Source organism: Piliocolobus tephrosceles, chromosome 21 (assembly GCF_002776525.5).
Source record: "Piliocolobus tephrosceles isolate RC106 chromosome 21, ASM277652v3, whole genome shotgun sequence".
NCBI lineage: Eukaryota > Metazoa > Chordata > Mammalia > Primates > Cercopithecidae > Piliocolobus > Piliocolobus tephrosceles.
The window spans coordinates 35,154,846-35,167,651 of NC_045454.1; the positions used below are offsets into that span (position 1 = coordinate 35,154,846).

Consider the following 12,806-nt stretch of genomic DNA (forward strand, 5'->3'; position numbering starts at 1 on the left):
GCCACACAGTGGGTGCTCAGAGCTTTGCAGATGCCCCCCGGGCCGCTCCGGATCTGCCACATCCCAGCTTCTGCTCAAACCGTTCCCTCCACCAGGCTTGCCCTCCCTTGAGCGTTTATCTTCCTTTTTTTTTTTTTCTTTTTGAGACGGAGTTTCGCTCTTGTTGCCCAAGCTGGAGTGCAATGGCACGATCTTGGTTCACTGCAACCTCCGCCTCCCGGGTTCAAGTGATTTTCCTGCCGCAGCCTTCCAAGTAGCTGGGATTACAGGTGCCCGCCACCATGACCAGCTAAAATTTTTTTGTGTTTTTAGTAGAAATGGGGTTTCACAATGTTGGCCAGGCTCGCCGTCTCGAACTGCAGACCTCAAGATCCACCCGCCTTGGTCTCCCAAAGTGCTGGGATTGCAGGTGTGAGCCCTGGAGGCCCCTGGAGTTGGCCGCAAACCCACCCCTATGCACAGTCTCTTGGATGCGAGAAGTAGGAGACAGGCAATGTTTATTGTGCAGCAGCTGGGACTTTTGCCAGAGTGCATGGGGAAAATGTGCACCCTGCTTCCGCTAGCGGGAGGCTGAGCTGGACAGAGGGAAGCCTGGAGCTTGGAGCCTCTTTCCTTCCCACCGTGGGGACGCCTGCCTGAGAGAGGAGACTGCAGGGAGGACAGCAGCACCGAGATGAAGCATTGGTTCCTGGATCCAGCCTTACCTGAAACACAGTATTTTCCATCTGGTTCCTCTTTTTTAAAAAATATTTACTGGGCACAGTGGCTCATGCCTGTAATCCCAGCACTTTGGGAAGCCGAAGCAGGCAGATCACGAGGTCACCAGATTGAGACCATCCTGGCTAACACGGTGAAACCCCGTCTCTACTAAAAATGCAAACATTAGCTGGGCGTGGTGGTGGGCGCCTGTAGTCCCAGCTACTCGGGAGGCTGAGGCAGGAGAATGGCGTGAACCCGGGAGGCGGAGCTTGCAGTGAGCGGAGATGGCACCACTGCACTCCAGCCTAGGTGACAGAGTGAGATTCCATATCAAAAAATATATAAATATAAATAAATAAATAAATATTTTAGACTGGGCGCAGTGGTTCATGCCTCTAATCCCAGCACTTTGGGAGGCCGAGGCAGGTGGATCACATGAGGTCAGGAGTTTGAGACCAGCCTGGCCAACATGGCGAAACCCCATCTCTACTAAAAATACACAAATTAGCCGGGCATGGTGGCAAGCACTTATAATCCCAGCTACTTGGGAGGCTGAAGCGGGAGAATCACTTGAACCTGGAAGGTGGTGGTTGCAGTGGCCAAGATTGTGCCACTGCACTCCAGGCTGGGTGACAGAGCGAGACTTGGTCTCAAAAATAAATAAATAAATAGATAGATAGATGGATAGATAGATATTTTATTTTTATTTTTTATTTGTTATTTATTTTTTGAGACAGGGTCTCACTCTGTTGCCCAGGCTGGAGTGCAGTAGCGCCATCTTGGCTCACTGCAGCCTCCACCTCCTGGGATCGAGTGATCCTCCAGCCTCAACCTCAGGCTCAAGCTACCATGCCCAGCTAATTTTTTTGTATTTTTTGTGGAGACGGGTTTTGCCATGTTGCCCAGGCTGGTCTTGAACTGCTGAGCTCAAATGATCCACCTGCCTTGGCCTCCCAAAGTGCTGGGATTACAGGCATGAGTCACTACACCCGGCCTCAGTTCCCTGTTTTGATGAAGCCACTTTGAGTCCTTCTTCTGCCCCTAGAAAATGACCAACAGGAGGTTCTTTCTGGGCCTCTGCTTGCCCATCTATAAAATAGGAAAGGGTTTGGAGTCCTTTTCTCAATGGGTTCAGCAAGTTTGCTTAGCAGGGCCCTGGCCTGGTAAATATTGAGCAAGGGCTGCTATATAACTATTACTCCAGGGCTCCTCAGAGCAGCCATGCCTCAGCTTCTCCCAGCAGCTCCAGGGGTCAGGACGATGTTAGCCCCCATTTCACAGCTCAGTTTCATTCATTCATTTAAGAAATCAGGGTCGGGCGCGGTGGCTCACACCTGTAATCCCAGCACTTTGGGAGGCCAAGGCAAGCTGATCGCTTAAGCTCAGGAGTTCGAGGCCAGCCTGGCCAACCTGGTGAAACCCCATCTCTACTGAAAATACAAAAATTAACCAGGTTTGGTGGCACACGCCTGTAGTCTCAGCTACTGGGGAGGCTGAGGGCTGAGGCGGGAGAATCATCTGAGCCTGGGGAGGTCAAGGTTGCAGTGAGCTGAGATCACGCCACTGGACTCCAGCCTGGGTGACAAGGTGAGACCCTGTCTCAAAAAAAAAAAAAAAGTCAGCATTCAGTGCCTACTGTATAACAGGCCCCATCTTGCACAAGTCAGGATCTTCTTGATCATGAGGGAGTCTTAGCTGGGTGGGAAGGCAGACACTAATCTAATTATCACACAGAGAGTCATGAGAAACCGTAAGAGTGACGAGTGGGGACGTGAGGAGTAGGGACTGAGGGAAGGCTTCCTGGAGGAGGCAATGCTAGACTAAGGTGGTAAAGAGGGGCCAGAAGAGGGAATGCAAAGGCCCTGAGGTGGCTAGTGGGGAATGGTGAGGGATGGGGGAAGAGGTTGTAGCCCACGTGAGGCTGGGGACATATGGGCCAGAGTTGTTTTTATTTTCTTTGGAGATAGGGTCTCGTTCTCTCACCCAGGCTGGAGTACAGTGGCGTGACCACAGCGCACTGCTGCCTTGACCTCTCAGGATCAACTGTTTCTCCTTCCTTAGCCTCCTGTGTAGCTAGAACCACAGGCATATGCCACCACGCTCAGCTTAGTTTATTTGATTATTTGTAGAGACAGAGTTTCACCATATTTCCCAGGCTGGTCTCTTACTCCTAGGCTCAAGTGATCCTCCTGTCTTGGCCTCTCAACGTGCTGGGATCACAGGCATGAGCCACTGCACGTGTGGGCTAGGGTTTTATTCTTAGGTTGTGGGTCCTGGAGCTGGAGAGTCAGGCCCTGACTGGTGAGATGTTCAGAGTTTATTCTGGCTGCAGTTCAGCTGGAGGTGAGTGATTCATCTTGTGAGCCTCAGTTTTCTGGTCCATAAAATGGATGTGGTCAGGCAGTCTCTCCAGAGCCCCTGCCCCTATTCCCCCCTCCCCTCCTCTGTCTCTGTCTTTCCTGATCCATCTTTTCCCTTCTCCATGGCTCCCACCTATAGGTGGGAAGCCTGTCTCCATCAGGGAGATAGGCTGCCTCAGTTTACCTCCCCAGGTACCTTCCTTCTCTATCTCTCCAGTAGCCTCTGGGTTTGGTCAGAAACAGATGTTGTCTCTGCCTCTGCCCTTGAGCCAGGATGGGACTGAGGTGTCAGAGGTTTCTGGGGACCATGGGCTGCAGGAGATGACCCCTGGACTCAGGGTAGCTCCTGGCCTGGCCCCTGATACTTCATTATCTGTCCCCCAGATGCCAAGCCTTCTGCCCAGGAAGCCCCTTCTTCCAACTCTGCCCTCTGCCCATTTCTTTCTCTCTCTCTCTTTAACTCATTTCTTTCTTTAAAAAAAAAAAAAATTGGCCGGGCGCGGTGGCTCAAGCCTGTAATCCCAGCACTTTGGGAGGCCGAGACGGGCGGATCACGAGGACAGGAGATCGAGACCATCCTGGCTAACATGGTGAAACCCCGTCTCTACCAAAAAATACAAAAAACTAGCCGGGCGAGGTGGCGGGCGCCTGTAGTCCCAGCTACTCTGGAGGCTGAGGCAGGAGAATGGCGGGAACCCGGGAGGCGGAGCTTGCAGTGAGCTGAGATCCGGCCACTGTACTCCAGCCCCGGCGGCAGAGCGAGACTCCGTCTCAAAAAAAAAAAAAAAATTTAAAGTAGAGACAGTCTTGCTATGTTGTTCAGACTGGTCTTGAACTCCTGGGCTCAAGCGATCCTCCTGTCTCAGCCTCCCAAAGCGCTGAGATTACAGGCATGAGCCACTGAGCCCAGCCTTATTCCTTTTTTTTTTTTTTTTTTTTTTGTTAGACGGAATCCCACTCTGTCGCCCAGGAGGCTGGAGTGCAGTGGCGCGATCTCGGCTCACTGCAACCCCGCCTCCTGGGTTCAAGCAATTCTTCTGCCTCAGCCTCCTGAGTAGCTGAGACTAGAGGCACCCACCACCATGCATGTATGGCTGATTTTTGTATTTTTGCTAGGGACAGAGTTTCACCATGTTGGCCAGGCTGGTCTCAAACTCCTGACCTCAGGCGATCTGCCCACCTCGGCCTCCCAAAGTGCTGGGATTGCAGTCGTGAGTCACCGCGCCCAGCCATTCCTCCTTTTTTAAGATACATTCACACACCATACAATTCACCCTCTTAAAGTATACAGTTGACACACTTGCAATCCCAGCATTTTGAGAAGCCGAGGCGGGAGGATCACTTGAGCCCAAGAAGTTGAGGCCGCGGTGAACCATAATCGTACCACTGCACTCCAGCCTGGGTGACAGAGTGAGACCCTGCCTCAAAACAAAACAAAACAAAACAAAAAAGGTACAATTCAGTGGTTTTTGTACAATCACAGGTTGTGCAACCATCACTCATACCTAATTCTAGAACATTTTCATCTGCCCAAAAAGAAAACCTCATTCCATAGTAACCATTCCCCATTCCCCTCCCCTAGCCCCTGGCAGCCACTAATCTGCTGCCTCTCTCTATGGATTTGCCTGTTCTGGGCATTTCATATCAATGAAATCATACAATATGTGGCCTTTTTGTCTGTTCTTTTGTGAAAGAAACTCAGATGTTTTTGAAACCCATCCTCGTTATAGTGTGTGTCAGGGTTTCGTTCTTTTTGATGGCTGAATAGCATTCCATTGTGTGGATGTGTCACTATTTATTTATCCACTCAGCCATCGATGGACATTTGGGTGGTTTCCATTTTCTGGCTATTGTGGATAGTGGAGCTCTGAGCGTTTGTGTACAAATTTTGGCATAAACACCTGTTTTCAGTTTTCTCCGTCTATATCTAGGAGTGGAATCACAGGGTCATGTGGTAATTCTGTGTTTAACTTCTGGAGGATCTGCCAGACTTCCACACGTCAGCTGTACCGTTTCACATTCCCTCCAGCAAGGCATGAGGGTTCAAATTTCTACACATCCTCATCAACACTTGCTATTTTCCTTTTTATTTATTTTTTTTCAGACAGGATCTCGCTCTGTCACTCAGGCTGCAGTGCAGTGGCATGGTCTCGGATCACTGCAACCTCTGCCTCCCGGGTTCAAGCGATCATCCTCGTGCCTCAGCTTCCCAAGTAGCTGGGATTACAAGCTCTTGCCACCAAGCCTGGCTAATTTTTGTATGTTTAGTAGAGACGGAGTTTCACCATGTTGGCCAGGCTGTTCTGGAACTCCTGAGCTCAAGTAACCCGCCCACCTCAGCCTCCCAAAGTGCTGGGATTACAGGTGTGAGCCACTGCGCCTGGCCACCTTTTTCTTCTCATTGTTTTCCTTCTCCTCTTTCTCCTTTTCCTCCTCCTCCTTCTTCTTTTTTGATGATGTCTTGCTCTGTTGCCAAGGCTGGAGTGCAGTGGTGCTATCTTGGCTCGCCACAATCTCCGCCTCCCAGATTCAAGAGATTCTCCTGCCTCATCCTCCTGGGTAGCTGGGATTACAGGTGTTAGCCACCATGCCTGGCTAATTTTTGTATTTTTAGTAGAAACGAGGTTTCACCATGTTGGCCAGGCTGGTCTTGAACTCCTGACCTTGAGTGATCTGCCCGCTTCAGCCTTCCAAAGTGCTGGGATTACAGGCGTGAGCCACCATGTCTGGCTGGATTATTTATCTTTTTGACCCTTATCAGATACATAATTTGCATATTTTCTCCTAGTCTGTGGGTTATTTTTTCTTTTTTTCTGTCTTTCTTCTTTATCTTTTCTTTTTTCTTTTTTTATTTTTAGATAGGGTCTCCCTCTGTTGCCCAGGATGGAGTGCAGCGAGGCAATCATAGCTCACTGCAGCTTCGAATTCCTGGGTTCAAGCCATCCTCCCACCTCAGCCTCCCCATTAGCTGGGACTATACAAGCACACACCACCACACTTAGCTAATTTTTTGATATTTTTTGTATAGACAAGGTCTCATTTCACTATGTTGTCCAGGCTGATCCTGAACTCCTGGGCTCAAGCGATCCTCCTGCCTCAACCTCCCAAAATGCTGGGATTACAGGTGTGAGCCACTGTGCCCGGCCTCTCTTAATAGTGGCCTTTGCAGAAGAAAAGTCTTACATTGCATGGAGTCGGGTTGATCTATTTTCCTTTGCTGGCTTGTGCTTTGGGTGCGTTACTTAAGAACCCTCCTGATCTTGATAAACCCCTCTTGCGGGCACCTCTCCCATCCTCCCCGCCCCCAGCCCCCACCTCTGGCCTGTCCTTCCCCCCTCCTCCCCACCTCCCGCCCCAGTTTGGGGCAGTGGCCTGTGGCTCCGTCCCTGAATCGGAGGCCTCCATCAATGTTTAATAACTGAGCGGACGGAACCTTGGCGGAGACGGAGACACCCCGCCCGGCACTATGCGCTACGCGTCCCCACGGGCCGTGCCACGATCACGCAGGGCCCCGCTTTCCAGGTGGGGAAACTGAGGCACCAGAAGATTGAGATGGGGACGCGACCTGCCTGGTCCCAGTGGTCGGGGCTACGGCCGGGCTCCCTCCCCGAGTCCTCCCCACCTTCCCTGGCCTGGAGCTGCTCCTGGCTCCAGTCTCCGCTCTGGGCTGACCCTGCCAGCGGGAACCGCCTGCTGCCCTGTGCGGTTCCTGCCGAAACCAAAATACCCAGCAGGAGGGGAAAAAAAACACCCGCCAGGCGGGCTGGGGGTGGGGGAGGGGAAGAGTGGCGGGTTTCTCCTCCCGGTTGGAGACTGAAGGGGCCAGGGATCACACAGTCGACAAATGTCTCAAGGATCCAGCCGAGTCCTGGCTCTGCCTCCAACTAGTTGTGCAGCCAAGGCTTCTCCGAGCCTCAGTTTCCCCATCGGTGCAATGGGGTAGTTATACCCCGGGGGGCTTATGAGAGGTGAGACGGAGCTAGGTGAAGGAGGTGCCCAACCCTCCAAGATATCATCACCTTTAATAATATTAAACCTTATGTGCTGGGATCGGGAGCTCCAGCCAGGGGCTCCTCTGGCTGGGGAGGAGGGCCCTCTTCTCCCAGTGACTGGTCCTGTACCCCTAAACCTCTTTTTTTATTTTCTTAACCAACTGAACAGCAGTGATCTTTATTTTATTTTATTATTATTTTGAGATGGAGTTTTGCTCTCCTTTCCCGGGCTGAAGTGCAATGGTGCAATCTCGGCTCACTGCAACCTCTGCCTCCTGGGTTCAAGCGATTCTCCTGCCTCAGCATCCCAAGTTGCTGTGATTACAGGTGCCCACCACCATGCCTTGCTAATTTTCTTTTCTTTTCTTTTCTTTTTTTTTTTTTTTTTGAGACGGAGTCTCGCTCTGTCGCCCGGGCTGGAGTGTAGTGGCCGGATCTCAGCTCACTGCAAGCTCCGCCTCCCGGGTTTAGGCCATTCTCCTGCCTCAGCCTCCCCAGTAGCTGGGACTACAGGCGCCCGCCACCTCGCCCGGCTAGCTTTTTGTATTTTTTTTAGCAGAGACGGGGTTTCACCGTGTTAGCCAGGATGGTCTCAATCTCCTGACCTCGTGATCCGCCCGTCTCTGCCTCCCAAAGTGCTGGGATTACAGGCTTGAGCCACCGTGCCTGGCCCTAATTTTCATTTTGTTTTATTTTGAGGCACTGTCTCTGTCTGTCACCCAGGCTGGAGTGCAGTGGTGTGATCATAGTTCACTGCAGCCTCCTGGGCTCAAGCAATCCTCCCACCTCAGCCTCCCAAGTAGCTGAGATTGCAGGTGTGTGCCACCAAGCTCAGCTAATTTTTGAATTTTTTGTAGAAAGAGCACTCACTCTGCTGCTCAGGCTGGTCTCAAATTCCTGGCCTCAAGCAGTCCTCCCATCTCTGCCTCCCAAAGTTCTGGGATTACAAGCATGAGACACTGTGCCCCAGCCCCAGCCCCAGCTTCCTATTTCCTTCCTCTCTCCCTGTCTCTCCTTATCTCTCATGTCTTATCTTCCTGTCTTTCTCTGTCTGTCTCTATTTCTCTGTCTTGCCATTTTTTTTTTTTTTTTTTGAGACAGAGTCTCACTCTATTGCCCAGGCTGGAGTGCCATGGCATGATCTCGGCTTACTGCAACCTCCACCTCCCAGGTTAAAGTGATTCTCCTGCCTCAGCCTCCCAAGTAGCTGAGATTACAGGCGTGTGCCACTCCACTACGCTAATTTTTGTATTTTTAGTAGAGATGGTGTTTTACCACGTTGGTCAGGCTAATCTTGAACTCCTGGCCTCAGGTGATCCACCCTCCTCCCAAAGTGCTGGGATTACAGGAGTGAGCTACTGCGCATGGCTTGTTTTGCTTCTTTTTGTCTCTCTCCCTGTGCCTCTCTCTCTCTTTCTTTGTCTCTTGTCTCTCTGTCTCTCTCCTTGTCTCTTTCTATGCCATCTTTTTTTTTCTTTTTCTTTTTGTAGAGATAAGGGTCTCATTATGTTGCCCAGGCTGATCTCTAATTCCTGGCCTCCAGCAATCCTTCCCCCTCAGCTTCCCAAAATATTTGTGTCATCTTTCTTTGTCTATCTCATTTCTCATTTCTCTCCCTGTCTCTCTCTCTGTCTCTTTGTCTCACCTCTCTGTCTCACTTTTGTCTCTGTCTCTCTATCTCTGTCTCCCTGTGTCTCCCTGTCTCTCTTTCCCTGTTTCTCTGTGTCTCCCTTTCTCTCTTTCCCTTTTTCTCTGTGTCTCTGTCTCTCTGTGTGTCTCTGTCTCATCTCTCTCTGTCTCTGTTTCACCTGTCTCTGTCTCTCCCTGTCTGTCTCTCTGGGTCTCTGGCTCTCACTGCCTCTGTCTCTCCTTGTTTCTCTGTTTCTTTGTCTCTTTTTTTTATTTTTGGAGACAGAGTCTCACTCTGTGGCCCAGGCTGGAGGGCAGTGGTGCAATCTCTGCTCACTGCAACCTCTGTTTCCCAGTTCAAGTGATTCTCCTCCCTCAGCTTCCCAAGTAGCTGGGATTACAGGCCCCCCACCATCATGCCTGGCTAATTTTTGTATTTTTGTAGACACGGGGTTTCACCATGTTGGTCAGGCTGGTCTCGAACTCCTGACCTCAAGTGATCCACCCTCCTCGGCCTCCCAAAGTGCTGGGATTACAGGTGTGAGCCATTGTGCCCGGTCCCACTTCCATTTTTAGGTGGGGAAATAGGGCCTTGTTCCTGAAGAGTCTCGTGCAGGTATCCCAGCCCCAGTGGCACCACAGTCACCCTGGTCCAGCTGCTGGGCTCTGTGGCTCTCCGGCTATCCTGGGCCTCCCGTTCTAGGGGCCTGACCCATAAATGGTCAGCCCAGAAGGTTCCACCCCGACATACTGGACGGTGACACCCCCACCTCCCAGAGCTGGTTTTCCAGCAGACAGTCTGGCAGGAAGCCCAGGCCACGTCCCCGTGGTGTTGGCTGCTGCCTGGTGCAAGCCAGGAATGGGGACCGGAGGTGACGTTTAGGGTGAGGCTTTGGCCTCAGGTTTTTTTTCTTTTTTTGGTATATAAACTACTCGTTTTTTTGAGACGGAGTCTTGCTCTGTCGCCCAGGCTGGAGTGTAGTGGCATGATCTCAGCAACGTCTACCTTCCGGGTTCAAGAGATTCTCCTGCCTCAGCCTCCAGAGTAGCTGGGTCTACAGGCGTGTGCCACCACGCCTGGCTAATTATTTGTATTTTTAGTAGAGACAGGGTTTCACCGTGTGAGCAGGATGGTCTCGATCTCCTGATCCTCATGATCCACCCACCTCGGCCTTTCAAAGTGCTGGGATTCCAGGTGTGAGCCACCGCGCCCGGCCATAAACTATTAACTGACAAGGCCTACAGACTTATTTCTTCTTAGACACACCCACGGTACGGGTGTGGCCACGGCAGCCAGTGGTCTTGGCGTGCTGGCCTCAGACACGAAGGCCCCAAAAGTGGCACAGCCCTCTATGCCAGTTGCTCCAGGTCTTCACGGAGCTTTGTCCAGACCATTGGCTAGGACCTGGCTGTATTTTCCATCCTTTACATCCTTCTGTCTGTTCAAGAGCCAGTCTGGGATCTTGTACTGCTGTGGATTCTGCATAGTGGTGATCACCCATTCCACGTCATCCTCCGTGAGTCTCCCACCCTCTTGGTGAGGTCAATGTCTGCTTTGGTCAACACCACATGAGCGTATCTTCCATCCACACCCTTAATGGCAGTGATAGCAAAGGCTATTTTCTGCCATCCAGTGATGTTGGTGTTGAGTACTTGCAAAATATGCTGGAACTTTTCAGGGATCACTAGAGACACAGTGGCAGGCTCTGGGGTTCCACGCCAGGCACCAGGCTCAGATTTGGGGTCTGGAAGCCCCACATTGCCCTCATCCTCTCTGGCTTTCGTCATGGGGGTGGGGGGCGTTAAGAGGAAGGGGCTCGGGCCCTTGGCATGAGGTTCCCTTCTTCAGGAGGCCCCCCACCTCCTGGATCGCTGTGCACCCCCAGCCCTGGGTACCTTTCTCCAGCCTAGCCTTGACCCTTTGGGAACCAGAATATCTCTATCCAGCCTGGACCTTCCCAAGCTGGGGCCTCGAGCATCGCCTCAAATAAGGCAGGCACCTGGAGGTGGCCAGGAATGAATGAACACGAATGAACAAATGAATCGTATATAATCTTACAAACTCAGAAACCTAAGGCCATACAAATCTAAATCTGGCCAAGGTTGGTGGCTCAAGGCTGCAATCCCAGAACTTTCGGAGGCTGAGGCTGTAGGATTGCTTGAGCCCAGGAGTTCAAGACTAGCCTGGGCAACATAGTGAGATCCTTTCTCTACAAAAAATTGAAAAAAATGTAGCTGGGCATGGTGGCAGATGCCTGTAGTCCCAGCTACTCGGGGAGGCTGAGGTGGGAGGATCGCTTGAGTCCAGGAGCTTGAGACTGCAAGAGCTATGATCATGCCAATGCACTCGTCTGGGTGGCATAGTGAGACCCTGTTTCTAGAAAATAAATAAATAAGTTTTGTTTGTTCATTTGTTTGTGATGAAGTCTTGCTCTGTTGCCCAGGCAGGAGTGCAGTGGCAAGATCTTGGCTCACTGTAACCTCTGCCTCCTGGGTTCAAGTGATTTCTCCTGCCTCAGCCTCTAGTAGCTGAGATTACAGGCATGCGCCACCACACCTGGCTAATTTTTGCATTTTTAGTAGAGACGAGGTTTTGCCATGTTGTCTAGACTGGTCTTGAACTCCTGACCTCAAATGATCTGCCCACCTCGGCCTCCCAAAGTGCTGGGATTACAGGCATGAGCCACCGCGCCTGGACGATAAATAAGTTTTTTTTTTTAATTAAAAAAATGCCTAAACCTGGATTTTTAGCATGTTGCAGGGGGCTCCCACCCAAGTCCAAGTTCTCAGAAGCTGGGAACTGAATAATGCATCTCGGGGTGGAATGTTTGATGACCCCCAGCAGAGTGCCACCTCAAGAGCAGGGTCTAGAGTCAAGGCTCGGGGTTCTAATACTGCCTCTGCCACTAGTCAACCTGGAAAACCACTTCCCCTATATGAGCCTCAGTTTTCCCATCTGTAAAACAGGGTTGGTACCCATGTCTTAGGGTTTAGGGTTTAGTAAATGAATCTATGGGAGGCTGAGTCAGGACTATTGGCGTCCGTGGGTGGTAGAGCCTCTTTCCTCTGACAGGGATGGGAATTATAGAGATAAAATCAAAGACAGGCTGGGTGCAGTATCTCACGCCTGTAATCCTAGCACTTTGGGAAGCCAAGACAGGCAGATCACTTGAGGTCAGGAGTTCAAGACCAGCCTGGCCAACATGGCGAAACCCCGTCTCTACTAAAAATACAAAAATTAACCGGGCATGCTGGTGTGCGTCTGTAGTCCCAGCTACTCTAGAGGCTGAGGCAGTAGAATTGCTTGAACATGGGAGGTGGAGGTTGCAGTGAGCTGGGATCATGCCACTGCACCTCAGCCTGGGTGACAGAGTGAGACTCTGTCTCAAAAAAAAAAAAAAAAAAAAAAAGGAAAAACAAACAGAGAGATGGAAGGTCAGGTTGCATCAGGAGGAAGCTGGCAACCCCTGTGACTCAGGGAGGTATGGGGGCTCCCTCCTGGACCCTGGCCACCTCTGAGCGTCCCACCAGTTTCTTCCAGTTTTTCCTTTACTGAGATCCCTCTGCCCCCAGAGTCTCAGTCTCCTCCCTTCTGAGATGGGCTCACACTGGCGCCCCTGAATTTTCTTCTTCCACTCATCCACCGTCAAAATTGCTCCCACATCCGATTCCTTCTCATGAAGGTCTTTCTCCTTGGTCCAGACTCTCCTTGCGTCTTAGGACCAGCACAGGCACCCCTCTTTGGTCTCCTCGCTTCTCCCTTTATCCCCCAGAGATACCCCACCCTGGTATCCTGAGTCCAACTAGTCCTTCTAGAAACCTCCGTGGCTCCTACCTTCCTCAGAGTAAAAGCCAAAGTTCTCCCCCAGACCTCAAAGCCCTGCTTGGTCTCACTGCACCATTACCTCTTCCCTCCCCACCCTGCTTAATCGACTTAGGCCACTTCAGCCTCCTCCAAGCTCCTCCGGTGAGTCAGACAGGGTCCTGCCTCGGGGCCTGTCCAAAGGCTGTGCTTTCCCGGGGACCATCTTCCCAGAGACGCCCATATGTCTCCCCCATCTCCTTTGGGTCTCCGTTCAAATATCATCGTCAATCACACTCTCTCTCCCTCCTCTGCCATTAAGAA

General features: G+C 51.4%; 1 pseudogene; it reads right to left on the bottom strand.

Moving 5' to 3' along the window:
- Window positions 1-9,927: 9,927 nt before the first annotated feature.
- LOC111554190 lies at window positions 9,928-10,598 on the bottom strand (annotated as a pseudogene).
- Between the last annotated feature and the right edge of the window lie 2,208 nt (window positions 10,599-12,806).